The sequence below is a fragment of the Lonchura striata genome, chromosome 3 (assembly GCF_046129695.1).
Source record: "Lonchura striata isolate bLonStr1 chromosome 3, bLonStr1.mat, whole genome shotgun sequence".
NCBI lineage: Eukaryota > Metazoa > Chordata > Aves > Passeriformes > Estrildidae > Lonchura > Lonchura striata.
The window spans coordinates 34320112-34333926 of NC_134605.1; positions in this window are offsets into that span (position 1 = coordinate 34320112).

Here is a 13815-nt window from a genome sequence, read left to right on the forward strand (position 1 = left end):
CCTGGGGATGGCTGAACACCTGCCTGCCCATTATTAATGAGTGAATTCCCTGTTTTGTTTGCTTGAGTGTGCAGTTTTTGCTTTACCTATTAAACTGTCTTTATCAAGCCCATGAGTTTTCTCACTATTACCCTTCCAATTCTCTCCCCAGTCCAAGGCAAAATGAGTGAGAAGCTGTGTGGTGCTTTGTTTCCAGCTGGGGCTAAACCCATACATTTCCCTATTGCTGACAGTATTCTGTCTTAGGATACTGCTTGTCTTGCCTGGGCCCAGCAACATCCACGTTTCCATGATTGCTGCATATCTAACTATTTAGAGAACTTTGCAAACTTGAAATTATTGCTTTCCAGGCAGAAAATCAAGAAAACTTCTTAAAAACTGCCTTCATCTCCCTTTCTGAGAGAAGAGCAAACCAGTTTGGTGAGGTTCACCTGGAGGTTCCCAGCCTCCACAGAATTTTAGTAGGCGCACAAAAGAAATAAAACCTAGGTATGGTGAGGAAGAATTTTAAAGGAGAAAGCAAAAATATATCAACTGGGGGAGACAGAATTTCTAGAAATTAAATAAGTCTTACCAAGCTTGGCATTTTTTAGGGGATGGGTAAAGTGAAGCAGCTGAAGGTGGAATTAATACATTTACGGAAGGTAATGGGAATGTGCAGCGTTTTAAATGGTCATGTAAAGTTTTAAGTCTTGTTCTAATGGCTGTGTGCTTTCTGGTTAACAAATACTGCACTCTTTTCAATGGAGGAAGTTTCTTGTGTGCACTTAAATCAAAATTGGTCTCCCAAATGGGAATTGACAATGGCAGTTATAGCCATAGTTATAGATGGAAAAGCAGAGGAGCTGCAGACTCAGATGCTATTTAATAGTAGGTGAGTTACAGATATTTTTTTTCTGCAAGAGGAAGACTTTGAAAAACTCCACTTTTAGTGCCACAAGTGTAAAAGCACTGCTCACCTTGTGACTATGGGAGAGGTAAATGAGAACATCTATAAAATACCAGCCCTTTCCAGGTCTCCTTACACACACAGAGGCCAGAGCCAAACCGCCTCCACAGGTGTCCCAGCTTCCAACCAGAGTTTCACATGATACTTATCCCAGCTGCCCTTCCTGCCGACCCTGGAAGGAAGGGTGAGAACTGGCTGTATTAACTTGAGCAAGAACATGGCTTAGTCCTAAGGAAGCTTTAATGTTTGCCAAAATTTCAGCCATTAACAGCTTGAATCCTTGTGAAACTGCCTGCTCTCTGCTTCAGCTGGTACAAAAGGAACCTGTAAATTTACACACAATCCATAGGGGTAGCAATTTCTTCTTTGCTGCATAAAGCAGTGAGGAGGGGTCAGACTAGGAAAGAAAGTCTGTCTTTTCCTAGACAGACTAGGAAATGTGGTACAATTCACCACCTTCTGTGTACAAACATTTGTGATAGATCATCCTTAGTCACCCTGGCAGCCTTCTGTAATTGTTCAGTGTTATTCAAGAAAACACGCAAGGTGCTCCCTCTGAATGATAATTTTTCTGCTGAGCTCTGAGACATATAGATTTTTTACTTCATTGAGGTTTCCACAGAGATTATGACATTTAATGTTCAGCTCTAGCTGCTCATTGCCATGTGGGATATGAACTGACTGTGGCCCTGCAAAATTGTATCTCTTTGCAGTACTTCAGCAGAACAATCTGTTGCTCCAAGTTGTCCATGCATGAACAGTAAGAAACAAATGAAAATTCGGTTGCACCAGACTCGTTCCCATATGCAGACTGTAGCAATTCTCTAGAATAATACATTTTCCCTTCTGTCCCCAGTCCCAGTCAAGAATCGTATGGGAACACCCTGAGCAGGATGAAGAGTTTTGTGCATGCCTTGCTGGCCAGCACATCTGGTTTCTGTTGGAAGAAGAGGCAGGCCAGCTTCCTTCAATTAATGGTCTTTAAACAAGGACTTGTTTTCACCCACTCACCCAGTGCCATAGCTGTGGGACTGCTTTTTCAGAGTTGCAGCCTGTCCCATTTGGTGCATTCTGCAAGGAGGGAGAAGGTTTCTGATGTACCCTCAGCTTATGCCATAAATGTTTCTGTGATTTAAATTCAATACTTTTGACCTGGAAACCAATGTGTGCTGTTGAAGAGCCTTCCCTAGGAGACACCTGGTGGGTCAGACGCAGATGCAGAACAAAGTAAAATGTTTCATCTGAACTCAAATGCAATGCACAACATGCAGAAGAGTAGTGCTAGGAGCAGAATAAGCTGAAACATCTAATGTCAAAGAGGTTACAGCCAGCCAGGAGAGAGGTTTCTACACAAGGGCAATCTCAGAAGAGGTGTCCAAGCAGCCTTCCCTGTGTGCAAGTTCTGTTAAAGGCTGCAGGCCATCAAGAGAAGCTGACTGAATATGGCTCTACCTCTGGCTGTGATATGTTTGGCTCAAAAATTCAGCAAACAAGAGCAGCTAATGTGGCTCTTCCTCTCTTTCTCAGATACAGGAAAGGATCAGCCTCAGTTACCTCACTGACATAATGTGGGAAATAGGAGTTCTGGAAATTGGCTTTAAAAAGCAGTGGACATATGCCAGTTTTCCATTTTTAATTTTTAAATCGTTCATAGAAAAATATTTCTGGTTTGATTTTCTTTAACACTGCATGTTTAGCAACAGCCTAATTTTCATCAAGTGTACTGCCTAGGTGCTCTGGGAGTGCTTAGGCAGCCTGGTTTGGAAGCCAAGCATATTGTGTGAAAGCCAGTTTCTCCTCTTGCATTAGAGTGACCACCTAGCTCAGTTTTTCACTGGCAATTCATACAGCAAAGACAACAATTCACTAAATGGATGACCAGCCAGCTCATTAAGAAGCAGTTATTCCATAATTTTGTTCAGACTGACAGCAAAATCCATGCAAAGGATCCAAGTGATGGCAGCCCTGTAGAAAAGCACCTGTACCACCACAAACTCTTTGTTTGCATGAATTAAGGGGTATTTGAAAGTCAAGCTTTTAGATGTCTTTATTGTTTTTGAAAATTAAATTAGGTGGTAAAATACATTAAAAATATATTCATTCATAGGTCCTGCAGCATCAAAAATATAGCAAATTCTTTTGTCTGAACGGGAGTCAGTCTATAAGTATATGACCTTATATTTTCCTTGCAATAAGGTGTAATTTTAAAATTTGAATTTGATTTTTATATCATCTGTATTAATATTGAATAAATCATTGTCTAAGATTTCATGTTTTAGGTCAGTTGAAACTTAAACAATTAATATTTACTGTGTATGCCACACTAAACTTTGTTCTGCTTTCTTGTATCACCAAGATGTTTGATAATCCTACTCATTCATTTTGCTTGCATTTCTTCTCAGTATTTGAGAGCCAAGATGCTTTTGTACTCATGATAAACAAGCAAATATACTGCTTCATAGTTTTGCACCACCTTTTTTCTTAGAGGACACACAGTACATCTGTGTTTTTTGCTAATTGTTTCCTCACCTCACCCTCATTGACAGCTGCTTTCAATTTGTTTACTTGTAGTAAAAAGTTTGTACACGGCCTTCATTTTCTTCCATGTAATTTAAGGCTAAAGAGAGTGAATATTCTAGATACCTTCTTTGCTGAAGTGTAGAGGTTATGATGGTTTTAGTTCCAGCTGTAGCATTTTGTCAGCTAAGCTGTTGCTAATTTTGGATTTAACACTGGAAGTGCCTAATCTGGTGATGAAGGGGAGTGCCACTGCTCTTGATTTTTGGAGTCGCTTGAGTACACAGAGAGAACAGTCTGTGAACAAGGGAATGAGAACTGTCAATAAGAAGAAATGTTAGAGAAAAAGATGGAACAGTTCCTCTTGTCGTTGCAAGATCATTGCTTATTGTAGGTTTACTTATATTTGTCAGAATCTATTTTTAAAGTTCCAGACAATGCAACTTCAACCTCATCCCTTGGGAAGTTATTCACCAACTAATACATCTTGCCATCTGGAAGTTTTTTCCTGATATTCTCTGTTAATTTTTCCTTTGTTAATACCTTTTCTAACATAAAAACTTATTAAATTACATACAAAATTACAGCTTCTCTGTGGGTTATTTGAATCATCAGGATAAAGTAAGCAATTATACCTCCTGTACCAAATTCTATATGATGTTATAGAATAAAATATGCTGTGTGGGTAGGGACCCATCAGGATTATAGCATAGAATTATAGCATAGCACATAATAGCGTATCCTGACTTGGATAGGACCCATAAGGATCATTTAGTTCAACTCCTGGCCCTGCACAGGACATTCCAAATATCCTATCATGTGCCTGACAGTGTTTTCCAAATGCTTTTTGGTGCTGCTACCATATCTCTGTGAGCCTGTTTCAATGTCCAGCCACCCTCTGTGTGAAGAACTTTTTCCTGATATCCAAACTAAACCTGCTGTGACTCAGCTTCAATGCTGTTTTCTCAAGTCCTGCTGCTGGTTATGAGAGTGAAGAGATCAGTGTCTGCCCCTCTGCTTCCCCTTGTGACAGTGTTGAAGAGCACAATGAGGTCTCCTCTCAGTCTCATCTCCTTCAGTCTGAACAAATTAACAACCTCTGCAGCTCCCATATGGTAGCTGGGTATTATATTCTTAACAATTCATCTGAAATACAGCTTGGGAACAAATGAAAGGAAAAAAACCCCAGAACCCTGCTGGTGAGTTATACAGAACTCAGTGTCCAGCCTGCTGTGCTGTATTCTTTTTCATATGTATCATACTTTACACACTATTCTATTACTTTAGGAGAAGCTAATCTTTCAGCTGCTGATTTTAGTAAGGATTGCTGATTGTTATTAATACCTTATACTCATGGGACTATTGTCTTCAGATCTGAAGAAAAAAAATGCCCTTTATCAAAAGGGCATTTTCTTATTCTATGCTTTTTCTATCAAAGGACATAGCTAATCATTTTGAGCTGTGTTAACCCTGGATAATATAAACTACTTTCAGTTTCCTGCCTGGTTTTCTGCCTGAGTTTAAATGTGCTCTTCCCTTGGATTTAGAGGAGGTGAACAAGGCATGCAGCTCTTCCCTGGACACACAGCTTCATGGCCTGGAGTACTAACATAAACTGAATCACTAGACATGATCTAACTGGAATTAAAAGTGCGATGTGTGTCTTATTGCAAGGTGAGTCCATGGAGAACTCTATTGCTTGCATGAGGCTGAGATCTTTGAAATATGAGGCTGGAGGGAATTATGTGATTTTCACCTTACCTTATTTATTAAATCCTTTCTGCCATTGCTCGGGGAAGATGGGATTCCAGTGTAAAAAAATGGCTTTGCAATAGATAAACTGAAGATTGAAGGGGATGTGTGTTCTAAACAAATTCAAGCATAGAGAAGTATTTCTAAACAGCAGCTAACCTATATCTCTGCTTAATATATGTGACTATCATGACATTATTAAGTTATAATATACTGCCAAAAAGAGGGTGGATAATGAAATTTAGGTTGCCATAATATGATAAATGCTTTAAGCACCTGGGATATTTAATCAACAGGTCTTAATTGACAATCAGCAGTGTTCATGTCCAGAAAAAATAAATAGATATAGGCTTTTCAGCCTATTTTATCAAAAATAGGCTTATCAGCCTATTTTATCAAAATAAAAATGATCCACAAATAAAGATGAGCCTAATGTGTGAATCAAATTGTTTGATAGTCTAAAAAAGAGAGGGAAAGATGGTTACTTTACCTTTGCTGAGAACCAAAAGAATGGAACAAAAGATTTGCAAAGGACCTTTACAATTTACTTTCATGATATGACAGAAGTTCAGAGTATTTAGCAAATTAGGTGATTCTACTGCATTCTGGCAAAATCATCTGGACATAATGAATGCAAAGATGTGCACATTTCCCATGTCCTTTTGGGAGCTACAAGTCCCAAAGAGTATGCTCAGAAAGAGTATGGCAGGAGAGCATCAGTGTGTGCATGCTGCCTCCTGACCACCTTGATGATCACCAAAGTCAGGGAGAGGAATACAGTGATGAACCAGAGCTTTGAGGACAAGATAAAAGGGAGGAAAATGTCTGGGTTACTCCTCTGTTTGTTTAGGTTTAAAAAGCTTTTAATATTCATTTTATCTGGTAAGTCCTGCAGACAAAAGTTCTGATAGGGCAAAACAATTGTTCTTTCATAAAAAAACAGCTTTCCCCACTGATGCAGCAGTACTTTTCTGTAATTCCTCTTCAGAGAATTACAGAGACTTCTCTGCCTTTCACAGGCACAAATCAGGAGCATATCCTTTGTGTCTAGTACCCAAATTAACACCAGTGTACTTGGGACTGGAATTTTTTGTGCTGTCTTGATTTGGCAATGGACTGGAGAGGCTAATGATTTAGGAGCTGTTGTACAAAACAGCTCGAAGAAAACAAGAAGACTTGTTCCAAAAGAAGGATGGTTATTCCTGAGAGAAATGATGATATTTTATGAAGCTAAATCAAAAACTAGGGAAGTGTGTGTCAAAAATGTCCAGGCTTATAAGTAAACTTGAAGCATATTCTTGCAAGGCTATTTCGTACATTTATCCACAAAGTTGGCTGGCACAAAAAAATAGTCAAAAACCCCAACACATGAAATATGATGTTTATCATAATTCAAAGTACTCAATATTCTTGTGTCAAGCTACCACTAGAAATGTCAGTAAGTCTCAAAGGCTGAATCAGGAGATTGTTGACCACAATTTAGTGGTAAGGATTAGAGATGTATTATTGGAGTGTATTGAAACTTGACACATTACATCATAGATCTGCATATTATTGCAACAAAGATGTTTTCTTTGAATACTATCTTAAAAAGCATCTAAGTGAATCTGTAACATCAACTGTCTGGTTGGTTATATAAATTGTGTTCCATGTCTGTTTGAGTCTGTTTGGTTTGTGTAGCTCTTTTTATAGCTTCAGCTTCATGTTTTCTCCCAGCCACTTAGCTGTGGTTGAAGGGGGAATGAAAAAGCTGCCTCACAGGAGCTAGAAATACCATGAGGCTGCTCTGACCTGGGCTTTGTACCCAGGTCCTCAAAATGTAACTGCAAGGAAGTGAGAAGACTCTATAGAACCTTGGCCCTTTTGACTTACGACACAGGGAGGGCGAAGCAGGAAAAACAGGGTAAGAAGAGGAAAACTTACCTCTACACACTTTATCCAGTATGTTTTTGGCTTTTTTTCTAAATTATTCTCTATCATTAAGGAAACTCTAGTGTCTGCCAGAGAGCATCAGATGTACACTCACTTCTGCCGTACAGCTGTCTAACCCAATCTAATTTAGGATCAGTAATCGAGTGGTGCAAATTGCAAAAGATCCTGGGGAGAGGAAGGGTGCAAAACGCTGCCTTCCTGTGTCTGTTGATATATACAATGTTCAGAGAGGGACACTGAATGTGGTACCTGAATGTGTGTGAGCCACAGGCAGAGACAATGGTCTGTCATATATCTGCCAGAGATATTTGGGTTCTGTTAACTGGAGCAAGTCAGAATATTATTTTATTCTGGGAATCAGTTAGGACATGTTATGTAAAAAAAACCCAACAATGTTCCCTTAAAGCTGATCATTCCATAAGTACATCTAGCTTTGTTCTTGGTGTTGCCCATGGAGGGATTGCACTGATCACTCGATCCACTGTTCAGTTTGTGTCTCAAGTTATTCCCTCTGGTGAACCAGCCCTTTCTCAGCCTTTCAGCCTATTCTGGGGGCTTAACTCCCCAGAGGAGAGTCTCAGTCTTGAAGAATGCTGTTGAGCATAGCTACATACCTGGTGGGCCTCCCCAGCATGGCTCATGATCTTCACACAATGCCATTGTTACTCTCTACTAATAGCTGGTGAGTACAGCTCTTGACAGGCTTTGTCAGTGCTCGTACTTGGATAATTCTATTTTTCCAGTGCCAAAAAAAAATGCTCCACGAAGGGAAAAACATGAGCAAGTTAGGAAAAAAACAAAAAATGTCTAATGAAGAAGGATGATCCTGTTGTGCACTGTCTTTTGACATTTTTCCAAAATTTAGAGACTGTAGGAGTACCCAGAAGGAAAAATAAACTTATTCCCCAGCAAATGTCTTTCTTCACAAGGGGCTTGGAGTTGATTACAAGCATATACACATGTATGCACACACAACTATTTCACCTGTGGAAGGAGATAATTTCCAACAAAATCACTGCTCACAAGTCAATAGTAAGAGTTAAAAGTCCAGTTGTGGTGGAGCTGGTTACTGACAGGAGGAAGCTGACCCTGGCACACTGGGCTGTCCTAGAGGTAATCACTGTACAGGTCCTGGCATGGGTATTGCAACAAACAGAAATAACTGCACAGACCTGCTTCCAGTTCAGACCCAATGGAAAAGCACTCCTCCAGATGATACTCATGGCTTCAGTCATGAATATGGTCTTAAAATAAGGGCCTGTTGTTGAAGGTGTGTTTGGAGAGTCTGGCCTTTTCTTCACCAGAAACTGCGCTATTAAGCTTGGCATCATTAGATTTTTCCCAGTTGCATTGGATGAGCCATTACAGCCCAACACATACATCTCTTTCTGGGAAACTTGCTTATGGATCTGTTAAAACTTCCCAGAAAACACCATCCATCTCTATACATACCATCACAAATCGTGATCCAAAAAATGTGTCAAGAGAACAATAACCACATGTCGCTGCCTGGTACTCAATAACATTTTGTGTGCTGTTGAAGAGGCACAGGGCAGATGCTTGCTTTATCATCACTGACAAAGAATGTGCTGAATGAGAGGGCTTTCCAGATATGTGGGTGTTTTACGATAGAATAAAAATCGTCTACATTCACAAATTTTCCTTAACCCACTAAGAAACTAGAAATGAATGCAAACAGCCAGCAAACTGTGCCGTCAGAATATTCTGTATCAGATTGTTTCCTTCTACCAGAAACATTTGCACAGGATTTTAGGCAAGACTTCTGCTTCATTATGGGTTTGAAATGAAAGTGGAAAGGGGAAGCTTTGCCCAGCAGACATACTCAAATGCTTTTCAATCACTCCTTTCCTGATTAAAGCATTTTGTTTTAAACAATGGTTACTGCTGACCGGAAAGACTTCCTAAAGTTTGGGAAGCAGATATCTTTACAATGCAGAATAGGTATTTTCCTGCTCCCCAATTACACAAACTGTTAATGGGTAATTGGAGGCAGGCTATGTGCTAAAATCTGGTACTATTACACTGAATGACACTCTATAAAATAACATCTGTCTGTGTGTAACATGGCCTAAATTCCCAGCACACTGGCAATCTGTAATGGAAACAGTATGCTGCAAGCACTGAATATATATATATATATATATATATATATATATATATATATATATATGTAGAGAGAGAGAGAGAGAGAGAGAGAGAGAGAAATTCAAGTAGAGTGCTTTTCTAATAGAATTCAAGTAGGAGAAAACCAGGCTTGTTTATTATCTTCCTGCAGTTTATGATACAACTTTATTTTGTAAAGCGCATTTATACCCTTTTCTTTTTATTTCTCTACAGCATATGCATATATACACATATATAAATGTATGAAAGCAGAAATATTAATGTATGTATGTACATATATATAAAACAAAAATATGTTTAAATGGAGTTTCATCAAAAAATTAAATACTAATTAGATATTAAAGTTAATGCAAAGATTCCAACTGGATTTACAGCTGGAATCAAGATGAGGCTGTAATAAACTCGAAATCTGCATGCCTTTCATTTGTGATGCTGGCCCAGATCACAATATTACCTTTTATAACCTTTGTCTTTGCTTTGCTACACCCTCCTCCTAAGAACTTGAAGGTTCTTGATGTAAGATGGGCCACAGATAAAAATATTTTAATGTGAGTATCTCATTACAGTGTATTTTGTGTTTACAGATGGTGCCACAAACTGCTGATAGTTAAACTGATCTCAGTCAGGGAAATCCAGCCTCTGGTGTGTGAAATAACTGCTTCCAAAGCCAACCAAGACAGTAGATTCAGAGATGGGGGGGTTTAGGACTCAGGAGATGAAACTACAGAACTGATGAACTAGTGATGAAATTTTATCTTGATCATCAGACCACTTTCAACGCTGAAGTTTAGCTTTGTGTCTTTTTTTAATCACATTTCATTTGATGTGAGATAAGCTTACAAAAAATGTTAGTACATGCTCAAAATAATAGCTATCATTTTTGATTTCTATGCCAAAGGACAAAAGTAATGTCTCAATATATTCCCATATGATGTATCTTTATTTTTCTAAGCTGTGGCTTGATAATTAGTACAACATTGTCTTATAAATTAGTAAAACATTATCCAATAATGATATCAGCTCTGACACATACAGGTAACGTTTGAATAGATATATATTTGCAGTTAAATTCACATTTACTACAAAGTCATTTTTTGGCATGAACAAAAAATGGAAATATTGATATGTGCTCAATGTTAAGAAAATGTTTTAGCAATGTATAAGATTACTTGCTGCTGAGCAAAACTAATTATACAGAACAATTATATTAGTCCTTGAATAATAAATAAATTTTAACAGAAAAATGACCCCAAAACTAAATATAACACCCCTCCATAAAATAAAAACATGAAAAAATGATGGAAAGACATGCTGTCATGACATTTCTGTGTTTTCTGTAGAAAAACTGTAATTTCTCAGCATAAACTAGTTTGAAGAGGAATTTTCCCCTCTAGTGTGTTTTGGAAAAGTCTCATCTTTCCTGTTAAGGGTGCTAAAATTTCTTATTCAGTATAATTTTATACAGAATGTTTGACACCTTCTGCATAGATCTATCCTAGGGAAGGAAAATGTATGTTTCCAGGTAATAAGTTTTTCCTAGTTGAAGAAGTTCTGTGAAAACATGAGCATTAGGTAGCAGCATCCCAGGCTCGGTGACAAAATTGGTTTTTTTCTGTGTCCTCACACATGTGAGTTACATGGCAGCCATTTATCCAGTGATTATATGTTATTTTTCTCCATGGGTCCTCTATTCTTGAGAACTTGGTTGCACTTCTAAAGCACATTCTAACATAAGGGCAAAGCAACATCTTTTTCTGGCATTTTGGGTGAGGAAGGGATTTCTGCATGAGCCCTTGGTATGGATGTAGAGTTTTGTGTGTGTTTGCTTTTGGGAATGAGCACCATATTACTCCTCTCACTTTTAAATTTCCAAATTGTTTTGTAGTGCAGGAACTGGTGAAGGGAATGTTTCTGTTTTGCAGTCACTGGCATGGCTCAGGCATTAAGTGGTCCTCCTCAAGGAAAATTTTAGCAGTCCTTATGGAAAGGAATATGCAGACTGTAACTAACCAGAGCAGGGAAGAGAGTGTCTGTGCTCTACCACAAGCAGGTCCTAGTGAGTTTTTGTATTTCTGAGTTCTCAGAGACTATAAAGCCTTTGCTTGGTTTTGATGGTTAGTTTGCAAATGTACCTCCTGCTGCTGTGCAGACTACTATAGGACAGAAAGAGAAAATTCTCCATCAGGTCATGTTCACCTACATATTCTAAATTGCTCTTGTAAAAAAAGTCAATGGCAATGAGTCCTTCAGTAATCTCTAATAGGATTCTGTTTTACCTTTGCACTGGAAAACCCTGTTTACTTCATGTTTGCAAGTTATAAAAATTATATTCTAGAATCTAATTGCTCAGATTCCTGACACACATTAGTTATTTTTCCCTATATATTACAAAGAAAAGTCCTTTGATTGAAAGCTGCATACCCTGCTTATAATTTTCTTTAACCTGGTATTTCTGCTCTCATGTTTTTCAGGAAAATAGAATTAATTTCATTTTGTCAGTTCCCAGATAGTCCATTATGAGGGGAAAAAAAAAATCAAAAGTGTAAGTCATCTGGATTTATATTCTGTCTCTGCTTAAGTCCTAATGCTTGAGCCTGGAGAAAGGATGGAGATAAAATTGGAAAATTCAAGCCAGACCATTGTCTAGGCTCAGTTGCTTTGAACACTTCAGATATTTGGGATTATAGGAAAAAAAATAAAAACCACCAGTTTCACAGTGACAAGGCAAACCCCAGCAAATTTAGCAATATATTGGCAGAGTAGTGCCTTGTTGCTAGATGTGTTGGTAAGTAGGTGTCCAAGAACAATTTGTCTGCAGTACACAAACAGGCTCGTGTGGCTCCAACTGACGCAATGTGAAGGCATTTCTCACAGTCATGTGGAATGGTCATTGTGAAGCCCCTGGAGACCCCTGGAGCATGGATGTGGAAGAAGGAGGAGGAGGAGGAGGAGGAGGAGGAGAAAACTCTGGGGAAGAATGCAGGCAGTGATAAATACAGCCTATCTGTATTTATCTCCCAAGTGGGAATGTTTGTTTCTGTGTGAGAGAGAGAGCAGGGAACCCAGGGATCTCTACCTTAATGTGTTATGGAAGATGCACAGAAGTTTTAAGACACAGGGAATCAGAAAGTATATTTAATTACTCAGAGTCTCAGTGGAAGTGCTAAATTACTCTGAGGCTCAGGGACAAGTAAATGACTGAGGGTTCCGAGGATGTGCCAGTGAGCACCATAGAAATGATCAGGGAGACAGAGGGGATTTCACTGAGGTTCCAGAAACCAGGGAACCTCTCATATCCCGAGGTCTGAAGCACAGCATCAGCAGGGTCCCTGGTGTGGGCACTGGCCTACAATCCAGGCTGACACCCACATGTCCACAAGGCTTTGCTTTTGAGCTTCAGTGGTGAAGCTCAACTCCCTGAAAGACCGTGCAGAGTAATATGTTATGACTTTATTTGTTAGATATTGTGTGCAATCTTCGGGGAAAGGGTGCTGGTGCCTTTCTTCATTCATTTATGTTGCATGGAAGAAAACATATACTTAAAGCATGTTTGTGTTCTACCTGTTACTCTGGAAATGCCAGAAATGTCAAGTCTGATCTTCCATCTTTTCAGAGCAGGGGATGGCTTGGTTGTGACAAGTGCAGCACTTAGGGTTTTTAAACTGTGCTGAAAGAACAGCATGTATCAAAACTTATAGTTTCCCAAATATTAAAAAAAACCTTCAACCAACCAAACAAAATAAATCCCTACCACAAAACCAAAACAAAGGATTTTTGAATATGCATTTCCAATCTCAATAAAATTTCACTTCTTCAGTTTCATCCCTACTGTTATTCAAAGTAGAAATTGAGATTTTCAGGATACACTGAGTGAATTCTGAAGAGGGAAAACTGGTGAAAAAGAGTTTTTTGCATGTGTAAAGGGGTTAAACATTATTTTTGGTGGCTGCAAAGCACCACAAGTTCACATTTTCCCCCCTTTTTAAATTAGTTCATATCAAAATGAAATTCCAGAACTTCTGCCTTCCTTACAGAGTTGTCCAGATTTGACAGTCGTATGTTAAGATTTCTTTACACATTATTTTCATAATACCTTAATTTAACTTGAGTTTTGAATTCTTTTTAAATGACTCATTTTGTTGCCTGCAAGGCTGGATTTGCTTTCTTGGTCATAATGCTTCAACCTAATTTTGCTTAATAGATAATTTGTCTTCATGGTGTCAAATCTGTCTTATGACTGGCTGTTTTTTAAAACCATTGCTTCAAACCTTGTTAATATGCTTCTTGGTCATTCTCAGATTTTTTGCTTTTTTTAAAATCAATTCCTAGCTGCAAACTGACAAACTTAAAGACTTATATTTTCCCAGCCATAACTCCTCCTTGGAAATTAATTAGGTGGAATAATGTCCATCATTAATTGGCTTACAGCAAATTGTCCCTTTAACTCTATTTAGTGGACTATCAACAGTCCTTGGTTTGCTCATTAAGCAATGGAGTGTCCTTAAATGACATGAAACCTT